The sequence below is a fragment of the Triticum aestivum genome, chromosome 7A (genome assembly GCF_018294505.1).
Source record: "Triticum aestivum cultivar Chinese Spring chromosome 7A, IWGSC CS RefSeq v2.1, whole genome shotgun sequence".
NCBI lineage: Eukaryota > Viridiplantae > Streptophyta > Magnoliopsida > Poales > Poaceae > Triticum > Triticum aestivum.
The window spans coordinates 11,167,347-11,190,110 of record NC_057812.1 but is presented as its reverse complement, the minus strand read 5'-3'; the positions used below and the strand labels follow the sequence as shown (position 1 = coordinate 11,190,110).

The 22,764-nt window shown below is 40.9% G+C and overlaps 1 pseudogene; it reads left to right on the top strand.

Moving 5' to 3' along the window:
- The window catches only part of LOC123152777 (uncharacterized), a 78,837-nt pseudogene extending 57,345 nt beyond the window's left edge, over positions 1–21,492 (top strand).
- Positions 21,493–22,764: the final 1,272 nt, after the last annotated feature.

The following is a 22,764-nucleotide window of genomic DNA, read 5'->3' as shown; positions in this document are numbered from 1 at the left end:
GTGTGCCGGCAACCCCGTCTCCTCTAGTTTATCCTCCGTCATAGTTTTCGTAGTGCTTAGGCGAAGCCCTGCGAAGATTGTTCTTCACCAACACCGTCACCATGTCGTCGTGCTGCCGGAACTCATCTACTACTTCGCCCCTCTTGCTGGATCGAGAAGGCGAGGACGTCACCGAGCCGAACGTGTGCAGAACTCGGAGGTGCCGTGCTTTCGGTACTTGGATCGGTCGGACATGAAGACGTACGACTACATCAACCGCGTTGATATAACGCTTCCGCGAACGGTCTACGAGGGTACGTAGACAACACTCTCCCCTCTCGTTGCTATGCATCACCATGATCTTGCGTGTGCGTCGGAACTTTTTGAAATTACTACGTTTCCCAACAGAAACCACCTCAAAGTTATTCTTTCCAAACAATCCGTTGGGCTATTGCTATAAGTGTCACAAACATCCCTAGAGTTCGTACTAGAATAACACCTTAAGACACAAATCAACCAAAACCCTAATGTCACCTAGATACTCCAATGTTACCTCAAGTATCCGTGGGTATGATTATACGATATGCATCACACAATCTCAGATTCATCTATTCAACCAACACATAGAACCTCAAAGAGTGCCCCAAAGTTTCTACCGAACAATCATGACGAAAACGTGTGCCAACCCCTATGCATAGGTTCATGGGCGGAACCCGCAAGTTGATCACCAAAACATACGTCAAGTGAATCACGTGATATCCCATTGTCACCACAGATACGCACGACAAGACATACATCAAGTGTTCTCAAATCTTTAAAGACTCAATCCGATAAGATTACTTCAAGGGGAAAACTCAATCCATTACAAGAGAGAAGAGGGGGAGAAGAAACATAAGATCCAACTATAATAGCAAAGCTCGCGATACATCAAGATCGTGCCAAATCAAGAACGCGAGAGAGAGAGAGAGAGAGAGATCAAACACATAGCTACTGGTACAAACCCTCAGCCCCGAGGGTGAACTACTCCCTCCTTGTCATGGAGAGAGCCGGGATGATGAAGATGGCCACCGGTGAGGGTTCCCCCCTCCGACAGGGTGCTGGAACAGGGTCCCGATTGGTTTTCGGTGGCTACAGAGGCTTGCGGCGGCGGAACTCCCGATCTATTCTCCGTTCCGGAAGTTTTAGGGTACGTAAGTATATATGGGTGCAGGAAGTACGTCGGTGGAGCTTCGGGGGCCCCACGAGGCAGGGGGCGCGCCCCCCACCCTCATGAGCACCTCCCTTAGCTCCTGACGTGGGGTCCAAGTCCATCCGGTAGCTTTCCTTCCAAAAATAACTTCTCCAGTTGATTTCGTTCCGTTTCGACTCCGTTTGATATCCCTTTTCTTCGAAACACTGAAATAGGCAAAAAACAGCAAATCTGGGCTGGGCCTTCGGTTAATAGGTTAGTCCCAAAAATAATATAAAAGTGGATAATAAAGCCAAATATTGCCCAAAACAGTAGATAACATAGCATGGAGCAATCACATTCCACATCAAAAATTATCTACTGTTTTGGGCATTATTGGGCTTTATTATCCACTTTTCTATTATTTTTGGGACTAACCTATTAACCGGAGGCCCAGCCCAAAATTGCTGTTTTTTGCCTATTTTAGTGTTTCGAAGAAAAGGAATATCAAACGGAGTCGAAACGGAATGAAATCAATTGGAGAAGTTATTTTTGGAGGGAAAGCTACCGAAAAAACTTGGAGTGCACGCCAGGGGAGTCCTAGGCTGCCCACGAGGGTGGGGGGCGCGCCCACCCCCTTAGGGCATGCCCCCTGCCTCTTGGACAGCCTGGAGGTCCACCGACGTACTTCTTTCACCCATATATACCCACGTACCCTAAAACTTCAGAAGAGGAGAATAGATCGGGAGTTCCGCCGCCGCAAGCCTCTGTAGCAACCAAAACTCAATCGGGACCCTGTTCCGGCACACTGCCGGAGGGGGGAACCCTCACCAGTGGCCATCTTCATCATCCCGACGCTCTCCATGACGAGGAGGGAGTAGTTCACCCTCGGGGCTGAGGGTATGTACCAGTAGCTATGTGTTTGATCTCTCTCTCGCTCTCGTGTTCTTGATTTGGCACGATCTTGATGTATCGCAAGCTTTGCTATTATAGTTGGATCTTATGTTTCTTCTCCCCCTCTACTCTCTTGTAATGGATTGAGTTTCCCCTTTAAAGTTATCTTATCGGATTTAGTCTTTAAAGATTTGAGAAGACTTGATGTGTGTCTTGCCGTGCATATCTGTGGTGACAATGGGATATCACATGATTCACTTGATGTATGTTTTGGTGATCAACTTGCGGGTTCCGCCCATGAACCTATGCATAGGGGTTGGCACACGTTTTCGTCGTGATTCTCCGGTAGAAACTTTGGGGCACTCTTTGAGGTTCTATGTGTTGGTTGAATAGATGAATCTGAGATTGTGTGATGCATATCGTATAATCATACCCACGGATACTTGAGGTGACATTGGAGTATCTAGGTGACATTAGGGTTTTGGTTGATTTGTGTCTTAATGTGTTTTTCTAGTACGAACTCTAGGACTATTTGTGACACTTATAGGAATAGCCCAACGGATTGATTGGAAAGAATAACTTTGAGGTGGTTTCGTACCCTACCATAATATCTTCATTTGTTCACCGCTATTAGTGACTTTGGAGTGACTCTTTGTTGCATGTTGAGCGATAGTTATATGATCCAACTATGTTATTATTGTTGAGAGAACTTGCACTAGTGAAAGTATGAACCCTAGGCCTTGTTTCCTAGTATTGCAATACCGTTTACGCTCACTTTTACCACTTGTTACCTTGCTGTTTTTATATTTTCGGATTACAAAAACCTATATCTACCATCCATATTGCACTTGTATCACCATCTCTTCACCGAACTAGTGCACCTATACAATTTACCATTGTATTGGGTGTGTTGGGGACACAAGAGACTCTTTGTTATTTGGTTGCAGGGTTGTTTGAGAGAGACCATCATCATACTACGCCTCGCACGGATTGATAAACCTTAGGTCATCCACTTGAGGGAAATTTGCTACTGTCCTACAAACCTCTGCATTGGAGGCCCAACAACGTCTACAAGAAGAAGGTTGTGTTGGAGCATCAAAGAAGTAACCAAAATGGATCATGTTTCCAGAAGCTATGGGTGTTGGGCCTGAGGTATACAGACTGGTACTCAAACACAATGATGTGTTTAATGGATGAACTCAGGGAGCTGAATGTGGAGGGGCTCAAGGATTGGATGAGCATAGTTGAACTATGTGGCAGTACAACTAGACTCGTCAAGCTCAAAGTTGCAGCTGACCCGGACTGTGCAAAAAAATAATCATGCACCAGCCAGCCCCTAACATATCCAATGCCAGCCACTTGAAGACAATAATCCTTGAGAATTGTGTTGGATTGGAACAAGTTGTCTCCGATATTCTGCCCCCATTGCTTGAGTCATTTAGTTTCATTGTCACTGATGCTGCTATTCCTAAGATATCTAGAACCTCCTTCCGGGGCCATGCCAAATTGAAGAGTGTGCTGCTAAGAGGCGTGATGGATAACCTCCAGGAGCTAGACCTCTCAGGAACATCGGTGAAGACCCTTGACCTCAGAGAAGTTGTAGCACTGAACCTCAAGCGGATCATACTATTGGGTTGTGAGAAGCTGCAAGCAATACAATGGCCACCAACTAACGAAACGGCAATCTTGGAGATGATGCACATTGAAACCATCCGATCTAGATCAGCATCTGGCCATGTTGATTGGGAAGAAAAGCACAAGGAGACTAGTGCTGCTACAGGGTCATCATATATTGTTGCAATCGCTGCTACAAGTCCGGCTCCAACCTTTGATTGCTACATTTCTATAAGGGATGCAAGACTCCTTAGGTCGCTAAGGCCCATCAGAGGATATTTCAACTCTCGTAGAGAAGTGAGAGGACCTTTTGGCTTACTAAATTTCGGCTTCTCTACAAAAGTGAAAGGATATTCTGACTTTGGTGGACATATAGAGATAGATTATTTTCCTGGAAGTAGCGTTGTTGTTGGTGATAGCGGATGTGCTCAAGGAATTAGACAACTCAATCATTATTTATATGCAAGAGATATCATCTTTCAAGACCACCTGCAGGTTTTTGCTGCTAATGAGGGTGTGATACGTCTCCAACATATCTATAATTTTTGATTGCTCCATGCTATATTATCTACTGTTTTGGGAAATATTGGGCTTTATTATCCACTTTTATATTATTTTTGGGACTAACCCATTAACCGAAGGCCCAGCCCAGAATTGCAAATAGGAAAATAAAGCCCAATATAGTCCAAAACAGTAGATAATATAGCATGGAGCAATCAAGAATTATAGATACGTTGGAGACGTATCAGGCATACCCTAGCTTAATTCCTGCTCGTCCTCAAGTAGGTAAATGATAAAAAGAGAATTTTTGATGCGGAGTGCTACTTGGCATAATTTCAATGCAAATCTTCTTAATTGTGGTATGAATATTCAGATTCGAAAGATTCAAGACAAAAGTTCATATTGACATAAAAATAATAATACTTCAAGCATACTAACGAAGCAATTATGTCTTCTCAAAATAACATGGCCAAAGAAAGTTATCCCTACAAAATCATATAGTCTGGCTATGCTCTATCTTCACCACACAAAGTACTTAAATCATGCACAACCCCGATGACAAGCCAAGCAATTGTTTCATACTTTAACATTTTCAAAACTTTTTCGATCGTCACGCAATACATGAGCGTGAGCCATGGATATAGCACTATATGTGGAATAGAATGGTGGTTGTGGAGAAGACAAAAAGAGGGGAAGATAGTCTCACATCAACTAGGCGTATCAACGGGCTATGGAGATGCCCATCAATAGATATGAATGTGAGTGCGTAGGGATTGCCATGCAACGGATGCACTAGAGCTATAAGTATATGAAAGCTCAACAAAAGAAACTAAGTGGGTGTTCATCCAACTTGCTTGCTCATGAAGACCTAGGGCAATTTGAGGAAGCCCATCATTGGAATATACAAGCCAAGTTCTATAATGAAAAATTCCCACTAGTATATGAAGCTGACAAAATGAGAGACTCTCTATCATGAAGATCATGGTGCTACTTTGAAGCACAAGTGTAGTAAAAGGATAGTAACATTGTCCCTTCTCTCTTTTTCTCTCATTTTTTTATTTGGGCCTTTTCTTTTTTTATGTCCTCTTTTTTTCGTCCGGAGTCTCATCCCGACTTATGGGGGAATCATAGTCTCCATCATCCTTTCCTCACTTGGGACAATGCTATAAAAATGATGATCATCACACTTTTATTTTTCTTACAACTCAACAATTACAACTCGATACTTAGAACAAAATATGACTCTATATGAATGCCTCCGGTGGTGTACCGGGATATGGAATGAATCAAGAGTGACATGTATGTAAGAATATGATGTCAACTAAATGATCATGCTAGCAATATGACAATGATGGAGCGTGTCATAGTAAACGGAACGGGGGAAAGTTGCATGGCAATATATCTCGGAATGGCTATGGAAATGCCATGATAGGTAGGTATGGTGGCTGTTTTGAGGAAGGTATGTGGTGGGTGTATGATACCGGCAAAAGGTGCGCGGTAATAGAGAGGCTAGCAATGGTGGAAGGATGGGAAAAAGTGCGTATAATCCATGGACTCAACATTAGTCATAAAGAACGCATATACTTATTGCAAAAATCTAGAAGTTATCAAAGCAAAGTATTATGCACATGCTCCTAGGGGGATAGATTGGTAGGAAAAGACCATCGCTCGTCCCCGACTGCCACTCATAAGGAAGACAATCAATAAATAAATCATGCTCCGACTTCATCACATAACGGTTCACCATACGTGCATGCTATGGGAATCACAAACTTTAACACAAGTATTTCTCAAATTCACAACTACTCAACTAGCATAAATCTAATATCACCATCTTCTTATCTCAAAACAATTATCAAGCATCAATGTTTTCTTAGTATTCAACGCACTCAAAAGAAAGTTTCACAAATCTTGAATACCGAGCATATTAATATTAAGCAATTTACCATGCTATTAGAGACTCTCAAAATAATCTAAGTGAAGCATGAGAGATCAATAGTTTCTTTAAAATAAATCCACCACCGTGCTCTAAAAGATCTAAGTGAAGCACATGGAGCAACATTATAACGCTCAAAAGATATAAGTGAAGCACATAGAGAAAAACTACATAGCTCAAAAGATATAAGTGAAGCACATAGAGAAAAACTACATAGCTCAAAAGATATAAGTGAAGCACATAGAGTATTCTATCAAATTCCAATTCATGTATGGCTCTCTCAAAAGGTGTGTAAAGCAAGGATGGTTGTGGCACACTAACAAACAAAGACACAAATAATACAAGACGCTCCAAGCAAAACACATATCATGTGGTGAATAAAAATATAGCTCCAAGTAAAATTACCGATGGAAGTAGACGAAAGAGGGGATGCCTTCCGGGGCATCCCCAAGCTTTGAATTTTTGGTATCCTTGGATTATCTTGGGGTTGCCATGGGCATCCCCAAGCTTAGGATCTTGTCGCTCCTTGTTCCATAATCCATCAAAAGAATTCACCCAAAACTTGAAAACTTCACAACACAAAACTTAATAAAAATCTCGTGAGCTCCGTTAGAGAAAGAAAACAAAAGACCACTTCAAGGTACCGTAATTAAATCATTATTTATTTATATTGGTGTTAAACCTACTGTATTCCAACTTCTCTATGGATTATAAACTATTTTACTAACCATAGATTCGTCAAAATAAGCAAACAACACACGAAAAACAGAATCTGTCAAAAACAGAACAGTATGTACTAATCTGTAACTAACGCAAACTTCTGGAACTCCAAAACATATACCAAAATAGGACGACCTACACAATTTATTTATTGATCAGCAGCAATTGGAATCAGTATTTTATCACGTTATTGTGATTTTGAACAATTCAGCCACTGAACGCAAAGTTTCTGGAAATTACAACAAGATCAAATAACTATCACCCAAGAAGATCCTATAGGTCTAACTTGGCACCAACACAAATTAAAATACAAAACCACATCCAAACAGAAGGTAGATGGGTTATTTATTCCTAAACAGAAGAAAAAGCAAAAAAAAACTAAAATAAAATTGGGTTGCCTCCCAACAAGCGCTATCGTTTAACGCCCCTAGCTAGGCATAAAAGCGAGGATAGATCTAGGTTTTGCCATCTTTGGTAGGCAATCCATAAGTGGCTCTCATGATAGTTTCATATATCAATTTTATTTTCTTTCTTGGAAAGTGTTCCATGCCCTTTTTTTAATGGAAATTGGAATCTAATATTCGCTTCCTTCATATCAATAATCGCACCAATCGTTCTAAGGAAAGGTCTACCAAGAATAATAGGGCAAGAAGGATTGCAATCTATATCAAGAACGATAAAATATACAGGCACATAATTCCTATTTGCAACAATAAGAACATCATTAATTCTTCCCATGGGTTTCTTAATAGTGGAATCCGCAAGATGCAAGTTTAGAGAGCAATCATCAAAGTCACGTAAATCTAGAAAATCACACAAAGTTTTGGGGATAGTGGAGACACTAGCACCCAAATCACACAAAGAATAAAAGTCATGATCTTTTATTTTAATTTTAATAGTTGGTTCCCACTCATCATAGAGTTTTCTAGGGATAGAAACTTTCAACTAAAGTTTTCTTCATAAGATTGCATCAAGGCATCAACAATATGTTCGGTAAAGGCTTTATTTTGACTATAAGCATGAGGAGAATTTAGCACGGATTGCAACAAGGAAATACAATCAATAAAAGAGCAACTTTCATAATTAAATTCCTTGAAAGCCAATATAGTGGGTTTAGCAACATCTAGGGTTTTATTTCTTTCAATCCCACTTTCATTAATTTCATCATCAAGATCAAAATACTCCGAATTTTTAGAACGCCTTCTTGGTAAAGGAAGATCATATTAAATTTCATCAAGATTCATATTGCCAAACAAAGATTCAATAGGGGACACATCAATAACTTTTAGATCTTCATCTTGATTTTCATAGGAATTGGAAGAACACGCTTTAATAAAGGCATATTTCGTAGCACGCATCCTAGCGGTTCTTTCCTTGCACTCATCAATGGAAATTCCCATGGCTTTCAGAGACTCGTTGATATCATGCTTAGGAGGAATAGATCTAAGCTTTAAAGAATCAACCTCAAGAGAAATTCTATCAACGTTCCTAGCCAAATCATCAACTTTAAGAAATTTCTCTTCAAGCAAAGCATTAAAATTCTTTTGTGAATTCATAAACTCTTTAACACTATTCTCAAATTCAGAGGGCATCTTATTAAAGTTTCCATAAGAGTTGTTGTAGGAATTTCCATAATTATTAGAAGGATTACTAGGATAAGGCCTAGGATTAAAATTCCCTCTATACGCGTTGTTACCAAAATTATTCCTACCAACAAAATTCACATCCATAGATTCATTATCATTCTCAATCAAAGTAGACAAAGGCATATCATTAGGATCAGAAGAAACACTCTTAGTAGCAAATAATTTCATAAGTTCATCCATCTTTCCACTCAAAACATTGATTTCTTCTATCGCATGCGTTTTTTATTAGAAGATCTTTCAGTATGCCATTGAGAATAATTAACCATAATATTATCTAGGAGTTTAGTAGCATCTCATAAAGTGATTTCCATAAAAGTGCCTCCCGCGGCCGAATCTAAAAGATTTCTAGAAGCAAAATTCAATCCGGCATAAATTTTTAGTATAATCATCCATAAATTCAAACCATGAGTACGACAATTACGTATCATTAATTTCATTCTCTCCCAAGCTTGTGCAACATGTTCATGATCAAGCTGCTTAAAATTCATAATATCGTTTCTAAGAGAGATGATCTTAGCGGGAGGAAAATACTTAGAGATAAAAGCATCTTTGCACTTGTTCCAAGAATCAATACTATTTTTAGGCAAATACGAAAACACGGTCTCTAAGCGAAAAAGGAAATAGCTTCAATTTAACAACATCATTATCGACGTCTTTCTTCTTTTGCATATCACATAAATCAACGAAGCTATTCAGATGAGTAGCGGCATCTTCACTAGGAAGGCCGGCGAATTGATATTTCATAACAAGATTCAACAAAGCAGTATTGATTTCACAAGATTCAGTATTGGCATGAGGAGCAACCGAAGTGCTAAGGAAATCATTATTATTGGTATTGGTGAAGTCACACAATTTGGTAGTATCTTGAGCCAACGCGACAAACAAGCAATCCAACACACGAGCAAACAAAAGGCAAGCGAGAAAAAGGCAAATGGAAAAAGAGAAGGAGAAGGAGATTGGGAAAGAGAGGGCAAATAAAACGGCAAGGGTGAAGTGGGGGAGAGGAAAATGAGAGGCAAATGGCAACTTAACGTAATGCGAGAGATAGGGATTGTGATGGGTACTTGGTATGTTGACTTTTTGGTAGACTCCCCGGCAACGGCGCCAGAAATTTTTCTTGCTACCTATTGAGCACTGCGTAGGATTTCTCCGAAGAGGAGAGGATGATGCAGCAAAGTAGCGTAAGTATTTCCCTCAGTTTTTGAGAACCAAGGTATCAATCCAGTAGGAGGGTACGCTCAAGTCCCTCGTACCTGCACAATACAATAGCTCCTCGCAACCAACGCGATTAGGGGTTGTCAATCCCTTCACGGTCACTTACGAGAGTGATATCTGATAGAGATGATAGATAATATTTTTGGTATTTTTGATATAGAGATGCAAAGCAAAAAGTAAAAGGCAAAGTAAAAACAAAGCAATAATAAAGTGATGGAGATTGATATGATGATAATAGACCCGGGGGCCATAGGGTTCACTAGTGGCTTCTCTCAAGAGCATAAGTATTCTACGGTGGGTGAAGAAATTACTGTTGAGCAATTGACAGAATTGAGCATAGTTATGAGAATATCTAGGTATGATCATGTATATAGGCATCACGTCCGAGACAAGTAGACCGACTCTGCCTGCATCTACTACTATTACTCCACTCATCGACCGCTATCCAGCATGCATCTAGAGTATTAAGTTAAAAACAAAGTAACGCCTTAAGCAAGATGACATGATGTAGAGGGATAGTTCCATGCAATATGATAAAAAACCCATCTTATTATCCTCGATGGCAACGATGCGATACGTGCCTTGCTGCCCCTTCTGTCACTGGGAAAGGACACCGCAAGATCGAACCCAAAGCTAAGCACTTCTCCCATTGCAAGAAAAACCAATCCAGTAGGCCAAACCAAACTGATAATTCGAATAGACTTGCAAAGATAACCAATCATACATAAAAGTATTCAGAGAAGATTCAAATATTATTCATAGATAGACTTGATCATAAACCCACAATTCATCGGTCTCAACAAACACACCACAAAAAGAAGATTACATTGAATAGATCTCCATGAGAGAGGGGGAGAACATTGTATTGAGATCCAAAAAGAGAGAATAAGCCATCTAGCTAACAACCATGGACCCGAAGGTCTGAGGTAAACTACTCACACTTCATCGGAGGGGCTATGATGATGAGGAAGCCATCCGTGATGACGGCCCTCTCCGGCAGAGCTCCGGAACAGGCTCCCAGATGGGATCTCGTGGATACAGAAAGTTGCGGCGGTGGAATTAGGTTTTTGGCTCCGTATCTGATCATTTGGGGGTACGTAGGTATATAGGAGGAAGGAGTACGTCGGTGGAGCAACAGGGGGCCCACGAGGCAGGGGGCGCGCCCTAGAGGGGGGCGCGCCCCCCACCCTTGTGACCGCCTCTTTTACTTCTTGGAGTAGGGTCCAAGTCTCCTGGATCACGTTCGGTGAGAAAATCACGTTCCCAAAGGTTTCATTTCGTTTGATATTCTATTTCTTCGAAACACTGAAATAGGAAAAAAACAACAATTCTGGGCTGGGCCTCCGGTTAATAGGTTAGTCCCAAAAATAATATAAAGTGGAAAATAAAGCCCAATATAGTCCAAAACAGTAGATAATATAGCATGGAGCAATCAAAAATTATAGATACGTCGGGGACGTATCAGTGGCCATATTCATCATCCCGACGCTCTCCATGACGAGGAGGGAGCAGTTCACCCCTGGGGCTGAGGATATGTACCAGTAGCTATGTGTCTGATCTCTCCCTCTCTCTCGTGTTCTTGATTTGGCACGATCTTGATGAATCGCGAGCTTTGTTATTATAGTTGGATCTTATGTTTCTTCTCCCCCTCTTCTCTCTTGTAATGGATTGAGTTTTCCCTTTGGAGTTATCTTATCGGATTGAGTCTTTAAAGATTTGAGAACACTTCATGTATGTCTTGCCGTGTGTATCTGTGGTGACAATGGGATATCACGTGCCACTAGATGTATGTTTTGGTGATCAACTTGCGGGTTCCGCCCATGAACCTATGCATAGGGGTTGGCACATGTTTCCATCGTGATTCTCCGGTAGAAACTTTGGGGCACTCTTTGTGGTTCTATGTGTTGGTTGAATAGATGAATTTGAGATTGTGTGATGCATATCGTATAATCATACCCACGGATACTTGAGGTGACATTGGAGTATCTAGGTGACATTAGGGTTTTGGTTGATTTGTATCTTAAGGTGTTATTCTAGTACGAACTCTAGGGCTGTTTGTGACACTTATAGGAATAGCCCAACGGATTGATTGGAAAGAATAACTTTGAGGTGGTTTCGTACCCTACCATAATCTCTTCGTTTGTTCTCCGCTATTAGTGACTTTGGAGTGACTCTTTGTTGCGTGTTGAGGGATAGTTATATGATCCAACTACGTTATTATTGTTGAGAGAACTTGCACTAGTGAAAGTATGAACCCTAGCCCTTGTTTCAACGCATTGCAATATCGTTTGTGCTCACTTTTATCATTAGTTACCTTGTTGTTTTTTTATTTTCAGTTTACAAAAACCTATATATATCATTCATATTGCACTTGTATCACCATCTCTTCGCCGAACTAGTGCACCTATACAATTTACCATCGTATTGGGTGTGTTGGGGACACAAGAGACTCTTTGTTATTTAGTTGCAGGGTTGTTTGAGAGAGACCATCTTCATCCTACGCCTCCTACGGATTGATAAACCTTAGGTCATCCACTTGAGGGGAAATTTGCTACTGTCCTACAAACCTGTGCACTTGCAGGCCCAACAACGTCTACAAGACGAAGGTTGTGTAGTAGACATCGAGCAGTTTCTGGCGCCGTTGCCGGGGAGGTTAGTGCTTGAAGGTATATCTTTAGATCTTGCAATCGAATCTTTGTTTTCTTGTTTTGGCACTAGTTTAGTTTATAAAATAAAATTACCAAAAAACTGGAATTGAGTTTGTCTCATACGCTTCATCTTTTTAATATATTTCGTGAGTATGATGGAAAAGAAAATTGTGCCAAAGTGTTAGAAGAAGAATGCATTAAAATGTTTGGCACTAAATATGTGAATGATGACCATGATTGCAATATTGTTAGTACGAATTCTTTGAATATCCATGATACAAATGATGATTGCACTAGTTATGATGAAAATATCTCCTATAAGCATGTCAATTTCCGTGGAGTGCATTGAGTTTGCAAATACACTCCAAATAGGGAAGATAAATATTGCAAGAGGCATAAGTATTTAGAAACTAAATTGTTGCAAGAAAGGCTAGACGATTGTGCTGAAAATTTAAATTTTCTTGGCCGTACTTGTGGACTTTGCAATGAAAGTGGTCATTTAGCTATCCGATGCAAATTGTTTCACGACCTAATCGTGTCCAAAAATTATGATGAGTTGATTTCCCTTGCAAATTATAATGAACTTAGCTTGCTTATGGGTTATGAAGAAATGAAATGTTTAACTAAGGATATTCCAAAATTTTCCCTCAATAAAGTTCTTCATTTTGATCTAGAGAAAATTTATATGTATTGTGCGGTGAATTGTATTGAAAATCCTTATATTGCCAATTACATAAAGAGAAGGAAACAAATAGAAGATGAAGAGAATACTAACGAAAGGGAAGAGACTTCCCAATCTCCTCCTATTATTTCTTATGATGAATCAGGTAACGAGGAGGAGCCTTCTATTCAACCAATCTCATTAATAAGGAGCTCCAAAAAGAGGATTGAAGCCACACATGATGTGGTGAAGAAGAAGAAAAGAAAAAGTAAGAGAGGTAAAAAGATATCTCTCCCAAATAATGTTGCTCCTATTATTGTTGTGCCTCATGAAAATGAATCAAAAATAATTGTGAAGATGATGCACTTGATGATGATCTCATTATACCTATTTCTTGTTGTGATGATTATGATTGGGAAGATAGTGATACTTCTTATGATCTTGGAAATCTTTTTGGCACTTGCTTGGAAGAATATAATGTTTGCTATACTATTGGTGCTATCCATATTATTAATGATGAGAGTGATTATTCTTATGATATGAAAAGACCCAAGCTTGGGGAAGCTATGTTTGATGAGGATGACATATTTGAGAATATATTTGCTGCAATTAATGTTTGTCCCAAGCTTGGGGATGCTACGTTTAATGAAGATGATATTTTTAGCCTCTCAAGTTTTGATATGCAAAGTTGTTATGATGATAGCATGCCTTCTACCTATGATGATTATATTTATGAAAGTGGATTTGGAGAGGTCATGACTTTATTTAGTGATGTATCCACTATTTCGGAAGAGGTTTCAATCGATTATGATGAGAACAAAGTTGCTACTTCTGATGATTATTGTGATGAAACTTATGCTATAAAGAGTAGTAATGATTATATTTATAAAACTTGTCATGATTATGAGTACCCTTTCTCTGAACATTACTCTTTTAACGTGGAAACAATTTATAGTGTTCAAGTCTCTTATGATACTCCCACTATCCCGAATGAAAATAATTTTGCTTATGTGGAGAGTAGTAAAATTTCTATGCAAGTAGATCATGAAAAGAATGCTTTAGGTGCTGGTTATATTGTTAAATTCATTCATGATGCTACTACAAATTATTATGAGGGACGAATATATGCTTGTAGGAGTTGCAATAATATCAAGTTTCCTCTCTATGTGCTTTAAATCTTGAAGTTATGCTTGTTTTGCCTTCCTATGCTAGTTGATTATTGTTCCCATAAGTTGTTTGCTCACAAAATCCCTATGCATAGGAAGTGGGTTAGACTTAAATGTGCTAGTCATATTCTTCATGATGCTATCTTTATGTTTCAATTCTTATCTTTTATGTGAGCATCATTGAAATCATCATGCCTAGCTAGGGGCGTTAAACGTTAGCGCTTGTTGGGAGGCAACCCCATTTTATTTTAGTTTCTTGATTTTTGGTTCTGTTTAGGAATAAATAATCCATCTAACCTCTGTTTAGATGTGGTTTTATGTTTTAATTAGTGTTTGTGCCAAGTAAGACCTATAGGATCTTCTTGGATGATAGTTATTTGATCTTGCTGAAAATTCCAGAAACTTTCTGTTCACAAAAACAATTGTTTAAAATCACCAGAATGTGATAAAATACTTATTCCAATTGAAGAAGATCAATAATCAAATTATCTAGGTCTTCCTATTTTGGTAGAATTGTTTGAGTTCTAGAAGTTTGCGTTAGTTACAGATTACTACAGACTGTTCTGTTTTTGACAGATTCTGTTTTTCGTGTGTTGTTTGCTTATTTTGATGAATCTATGGCTAGTAAAATAGTTTATAAACCAGAGAGAAGTTGGAATACAGTAAGTTTAACACCAATATAAATAAATAATGAGTTCATTACAGTACCTTGAAGTGGTGTTTTGTTTTCTTTCGCTAACAGAGCTTACGAGTTTTCTGTTAAGTTTTGTGTTGTGAAGTTTTCAAGTTTTGGGTAAAGATTCGATGGACTATGGAATAAGGAGTGGCAAGAGCCTAAGCTTGGGGATGCCCAAGGCACCCCAAGGTAATATTTAAGGATAACCAAGCGTCTAAGCTTGGGGATGCCCCGGGCATCCCCTCTTTCGTCTACGTTCATCGGTAACTTTACTTGGAGCTATAGTTTTATTCACCACATGATATGTGTTTTGCTTGGAGCATCGTTTTATTTTCTTTAGCTTTGCTTGCTGTTTGAATAAAATACCAAGATCTGAAATTATTAAATGGGAGAGTCTTCACATAGTTGCATAATTATTCGACTACTCATCGATCTTCACTTATATCTTTCGGAGTAGTTTGTTGTTTGCTCTAGTTCTTCACTTATATCTTATAGAGCATGGTGGTCGTTTTATTTTGAAGAAATAGATGAACTCTCATGCTTCACTTATATTATTTTGAGAGTCTTAAATAGCATGGTAATTTGCTTAAATAATCCTAATATGCTAAGCATAAAAGATTTGTAAGAATTCTTATGAGTGTATTGAATACTATGAGAAGTTTGATGCTTGATGATTGTTTTGAGATATGAAGATAGTGATATTAGAGTCATGCTAGTTGAGTAGTTGTGAATTTGAGAAATACTTGTGTTAAAGTTCGTGATTCCCGTAGCATGCACGTATGGTGAACCGTTATGTGATGAACTCGGAGCATGATTTATTTATTGAATGTCTTCCTTATGAGTGGCGGTCGGGGACGAGCGATGGTCTTTTCCTACCAATATATCCCCCTAGGAGCATGCGCGTAATACTTTGCTTTGATAACTTGTATATTTTTGCAATAAGTATATGAGTTCTTTATGACTAATGTTGAGTCCATGGATTATACGCACTATTATTCCTTCCACCATTGCTAGCCTCTCTAATACCGCGCACTTTTCGCCGGTATCATACACCCACCATATACCTTCCTCAAAACGGCCACCATACCTACCTATCATGGCATTTCCATAGCCATTCCGAGATATATTGCCATGCAACTTTCCACCGTTCCGTTATTATGACACGCTCCATCATTGTCATATTGCTAGCATGATCATGTAGTTGACATCGTATTTGTGGCAAAGCCACCGTTCATAATTCTTTCATACATGTCACTCTTGATTCATTGCATATCCCGGTACACTGACAAAGGCATTCATATAGAGTCATATTTGTTCTAAGTATCGAGTTGTAATTGTTGAGTCGTAAGAAAATAAAAGTGTGATGATCATCATTTTTAGAGCATTGTCCCAAGTGAGGAAAGGATGATGGAGACTATGATTCCCACACAAGACAGGATGAGACTCCGGACAAAAAAAAGAGGCCATAAAAAAGAAAGAGAAGGCCCAAACAAAAAAATGAATGAGAGAAAAAGAGAGAAGGGACAATGCTACTATCCTTCGACTACACTTGTGCTTCAATGTAGCACCGTGATCTTCATGATAGAGAGTCTCCTATGTTGTCATTTTCATATACTAGTGGGCATTTTTCATTATAGAACTTGGCTTGTATATTCCAATGATGGGCTTCCTCAAAATTCCCTAGGTCTTCATGAGAAAGCAAGTTGGATGCACACCCACTTAGTTTATTTTGTTGAGCTTTCATATACTTATAGATCTAGTGCATCCATTGCATGGCAATCCCTAGTCACTCACTTTGATATCTATTGATGGGCATCTCCATAGCTCGTTGATACGCCTAGTTGATGTGAGACTATCTTCCCTCTTTTTGTCTTCTCCACAACCACCATTCTATTCCACATATAGTGCTATATCCATGGCTCACGCTCATGTATTGCGTGAAGATCGAAAAGTTTTGAAAAAGTTAAAGTATGAAACAATTGCTTGGCTTGTCATCGGGGTTGTGCATGATTTAAATACTTTGTGTGGTGAAGATAGAGCATAGCCAGACTATATGATTTTGTAGGGATAACTTTCTTTGGCCATGTTATTTTGAGAAGACATAATTGCTTTGTTAGTATGCTTGAAGTATTATTATTTTTATGTCAATATGAACTTTTGTCTTGAATCTTTCGGATCTGAATATTCATACAACAGTTAAGAAGAATTACATTGAAATTATGCCAAGTAGCACTCCACCTAAAAAAATTATATTTTTTATCATTTACCTCCTTTGATGAGACCAGCATGCGTTTTGTGCGGCGCATCCAGGAGTCTGAGGTGAAGGAGGCTTTAAAAAGGATGAAAGGAGGCAAGGCGATGGGCCCTGATTGTATCCCCATTGAGGTGTGGAAAGGTCTCGGGGACGTAGCGATAGTATGGCTAACCAAGCTTTTCAACCTCATTTTTCGGGCAAACAAGATGCCAGAAGAATGGAGATGGAGTATATTAGTACCAATCTTCAAGAACAAGGGGGATGTTCAGAGTTGTACTAATTACCGTGGAATTAAGCTGATGAGCCATACAATGAAGCTATGGGAGAGAGTCATTGAGCACCGCTTAAGAAGAATGACAAGCGTGACCAAAAATCAGTTTGGTTTCATGCCTGGGAGGTCGACCATGGAAGCCATTTTCTTGGTACGACAACTTATGGAGAGATATAGGGAGCATAAGAAGGACTTGCATATGGTGTTCATTGACTTGGAGAAGGCCTATGATAAGATACCGCGGAATGTCATGTGGTGGGCCTTGGAGAAACACAAAGTCCCAGCAAAGTACATTACCCTCATCAAGGACATGTACAATAATGTTGTGACAAGTGTTCGAACAAGTGATGTCGACATCGATGACTTCCCGATTAAGATAGGACTACATCAGGGGTCAGCTTTGAGCCCTTATCTTTTTGCATTGGTGATGGATGAGGTCACAAGGGGTATACAAGGAGATATCCCATGGTGTATGCTCTTTGCGGATGATGTGGTGCTAGTTGACGATAGTCGGACGGGGGTAAATAGGAAGTTAGAGTTATGGAGACAAACCTTGGAATCGAAAGGGTTTAGGCTTAGTAGAACTAAAACCGAGTACATGATGTGCGGTTTCAGTACTACTAGCTGTGAGGAGGAGGAGGTTAGCCTTGATGGCCAGGTGGTACCTCGGAAGGACACCTTTCGGTATTTGGGGTCAATGTTGCAGGAGGATGGGGGTATTGATGAAGATGTGAACCATCGAATCAAAGCCGGATGGATGAAGTGGCGCCAAGCTTCTGGCATTCTCTGTGACAAGAGAGTGCCACAAAAGGTAAAAGGCAAGTTCTACAGGACGGCGGTTCGACCCGCAATGTTGTATGGCGCGGAGTGTTGGCCGACTAAAAGGCGGCATGTTCAACAGTTAGGTGTGGCGGAGATGCGTATGTTGAGATGGATGTGTGGCCACACGAGGAAGGATCGAGTCCGGAATGATGATATACGAGATAGAGTTGGGGTAGCACCAATTGAGGAGAAGCTTGTCCAACATCGTTTGAGATGGTTTGGGCATATTCAGCGCAGGCCTCCAGAAGCTCCAGTGCATAGCGGACGGCTAAAGCGTGCGGAGAATGTCAAGAGAGGGCGGGGTCGACCGATTTTGACATGGGAGGAGTCCGTTAAGAGAGACCTGAAGGATTGGAGTATCGACAAAGAGCTAGCTATGGACAGGGGTGCGTGGAAGCTTGCTATCCATGTGCCAGAGCCATGAGTTGGTTGCGAGATCTTATGGGTTTCACCTCTAGCCTACCCCAACTTGTTTGGGACTAAAGGCTTTGTTGTTGTTGTTGTTGTTGTTGACCTACTCGAGGACGAGCAGAATTAAGCTTGGGGATGCCTGATACGTCTCCAACGTATCTATAATTTTTGATTGCTCCATGCTATATTATCTACTGTTTTGGGCAATATTGGGCTTTATTACCCACTTTTATATTATTTTTGGGACTAACCTATTAACCAGAGGCCCAGCCCAGAATTGTTGCTTTTTGCCTATTTCGGTGTTTTGAAGAAAAGGAATATCAAACGGAGTCGAAACGGAACGAAATCAACTAGTGAAGTTACTTTTGGAAGGAAAGCTACCGGATGGACTTGGACCCCACTTCAGGAGAGAAGGGAGGTGCCCACGAGGGTGGGGGCGCCCCCCCTAGGGCGCGCCCCCTGCCTCGTGGGCCCCCCGAAGCTCCACCGACATACTTCCTGCGCCCATATATACTCGCGTACCCTAAAACTTCCAGAACAGAGATTAGATCGGGAGTTCCGCCGCCGCAAGCCTCTGTAGCCACCAAAAGTCAATCGGGACCCTGTTCCGGCACCCTGCCGGAGGGGGGAACCCTCACCGGTGGCCATCTTCATCATCCCGGCGCTCTCCATGACTAGGAGGGAGTAGTTCACCCTCGGGGCTGAGGGTATGTACCAGTAGCTATGTGTTTGATCTCTCTTTCTCTCTCTCTCTCTCTCTCATGTTCTTGATTTCGCACGATCTTGATGTATCGCGAGCTTTGTTATTATAGTTGGATCTTATGTTTCTTCCCCCCCCTCTTCTCTCCTGTAATGGATTGAGTTTTCCCTTTGGAGTTATCTTATCGGATTGAATCTTTAAAGATTTGAGAACACTTGATATATGTCTTGCCGTGCGTATCTGTGGTGACAATGGGATATCATGTGCCACTATATGTATGTTTTAGTGATCAACTTGCGGGTTCTGCCCATGAACCTATGCATAGGGGTTGGCACATGTTTTCGCCATCATTCTCCGGTAGAAACTTTGGGGCACTCTGTGAGGTTCTATGTGTTGGTTGAATAGATGAATCTGAGATTGTGTGATGCATATCGTATAATCATACCCACGGATACTTGAGGTAACATTGGAGTATCTAGGTGACATTAGGGTTTTGGTTGATTTGTATCTTAAGGTGTTATTCTAGTACGAACTCTAGGGCTGTTTGTGACACTTATAGGAATAGCCCAACGGATTGATTGGAAAGAATAACTTTGAGGTGGTTTAGTACCCTACCATAATCTCTTTATTTGTTCTCCGCTATTAGTGACTTTGGAGTGACTCTTTGTTGCGTGTTGAGAGATATTTATATGATCCAACTATGTTATTATTGTTGAGAGAACTTGCAGTAGTGAAAGTATGAACCCTAGGCCTTTTTTCAATGCATTGCAATATCGTTTGTGCTCACTTTTATCATTAGTTACCTTGCTGTTTTTATATTTTCAGTTTACAAAAACCTATATCTATCATCCATATTGCACTTGTATCACCATCTCTTTGCCGAACTAGTGCACCTATACAATTTACCATTGTATTGGGTGTGTTGGGGACACAAGAGACTCTTTGTTATTTGGTTGCAGGGTTGTTTGAGAGAGACCATCTTCATCCTACGCCTCCTATGGATTGATAAACCTTAGGTCATCCACTTGAGAGAAATTTGCTACTGTCCTACAAACCTGTGCACTTGCAGGCCCAACAACGTCTACAAGAAGAAGGTTGTGTAGTAGACATCAGGGTGCAACCTGCTGGATGTGGTTTGGCCCGCCTGCTGTTGTTGCTGAAGAGTTAACGGGCTGGTATATCCACATACAAGATGAAGAGGAGATGAGGAGTGGATTACTGCAAAAGCAGGGCAGCACCCAAGGAACTAGTGCTTTAATCCCTGGTTATATATGCGACCGTGCTAGTAAGTTGCATGTGCATGACAGCTTGCCCATCACCATCATCCTATTCCCATATGTTATAGGTTGGCGCCATATTAGACAATCCTGGAGCCACCTTGGATGGTGTCAGATTGAGAGGTGCCCCAACCTAAGCTATGTCTTTGCTACTCCCACCTTGGATGGTGATGAGAAAAGACATTCTACTGGGTTTGAATGCTTTCCTCAGTTGAACACATTTTGAGCATCCCAGCTCCTAAAGGCACGCTTCATCTGGATGTGCAACACAATGTTCCTACCCAATAAAAATTCCTTTCAATACCTAACCTTCTTGCACCTAGACTATTGCCCGAGGCTCATACATGTTCTCCCCTTATCCGCACATATGACTACCTTACCTCAATTAGCAACCCTCGAGATCATGTGTTGTGGCGATCTTATGGAGATCTTCCCTTTGGACCCTGAGCGCCAAAAGAAGCAAACAGTTATATATTTCCCCAACCTGAAGCGCATCCACCTGCACGATCTCCCTAGGCTATAGTGCATATGTGGGAGTAAGATGTTAGCGCCAAAGCTCGAGACTATCAAGATAAGGGGCTGCTGGAGCCTCGGGCGCTTGCCCACCGTTGCCAAGCAATACCCCGAGGTGGACTGCGAGAATGATTGGTGGGATAACTTGGAGTGGGACGAAGGGGGTGTGAACCACCACCCTTCGCTCTACAAACCGACCCACTCGAGGTACTACAAGAAGGCCCAGTTGCCGAGAGGCACCGTACTCAGGTGAGATATGATTGGCTCCATCCCTCAATTCATTAATAGTTAACTCAGTGTCCTAGTCAGCTTAGTTTCTTGTCTTTTCATTATCGTCCCAGTACTACTCTACTGCTAGTAATTAATGTATATAGTTAACCAATTATCTAATTGGCAATTTATATGCTGCATTGTAGGTAATCCACCCTTCATTGAGTTGATCTTCAGATTGCTTCAGCGCTACATGCATGTCAGCCTACAAAGTTGAAGATTTCTCTGTGATATAGTGGTTATGTGTATTTTTCTTACCCAAAATCATGTTGCTTGATTCGTTTTTTTGTGCTCTGCATACGCATTCCCATGGTGTGGCTCTGCGCCTGTATCAATCCACATTGTCGGCGTGCTGTTGCATCTTCCAGTTTGGTTGGTTTGGATTGGTTCGGTCCACTTTGCTGGGTCAACCCATATTTGCATGCATCAAAGCAAGTATCTCATCTGGTTGGATGGATGATGGTACAAGCGCTGAGCAAGAGAGAAATAAATGAGAGTGGCATCCAGCTTATGCAACATGAGCCGTGGCGTGCTCATGTTGATGCTATGCTCTGTGTGTGTGTGGTGTGTAGTTTGTCAGCTATGCACTGATTGTTGTAATAATTTGATTGCGCCTGTGATTTTGCAGCAATTATTGATTGCTATAAAGAATTTGTTAAAGATTTCATATCTGGCAAGCTTCTAGTTATTACTTCTGAACCATCTCACGATTGAATGTGATAGCACCTTTAAACTTCTAAGCGAGTTTGGAAGTCTCCGACACTTGGAGACACTGGAATTACATGCAAGATTATTTGCTGTTCCATTTGGTATTTGTCAATCTGGAGAGGTTACTGCACCTCCGCCTTTCTAGGGAGTCTATTTTGCCCCACGAAGTTCCCCCCATGACATCTCTTTGCACTCTGGGGTATCTTGATCCCAGCCGTTGCTCACAAGGCATTTGAACAAGTTCCTCTCCACAAGGTGACTTGAGACCGGGTGGAGGGAATAAGCGGATGAACAGGGATAAAACGGCATCTCACACAAGACAGCCCACCAAAGCAGAGGCGACGACACTCCAACACGAGCCCGAGCCCTCCCCATTCCCAGCAGGACTAAGCTTTTGGCATGATTCTTCCTTCATTTGTGCGGACATTTACCAGCCCTGCTCAAGTTTCTAAGCCTGTTGGTACGATCCTCCTATGGATAGAAATAGCCACTCTGTTTTTCCTTGTCATAGGGTACATCTGTCTCCATCTTTTTCCCCTTGAGAAACCTCCCTGCTTGCTAGGAAAGTAAATAGTTTCTTGAACTGAGTCTAGTGCTTACTTCCATCCGTTGTCAAGGTGTTGAGTACGTGTGACCCCTGACAGCGGCTACGTCGAGATGATGCACGAAGTGGTGAACTGTGCGGTCGATGAAGGGACATATATATATATATAT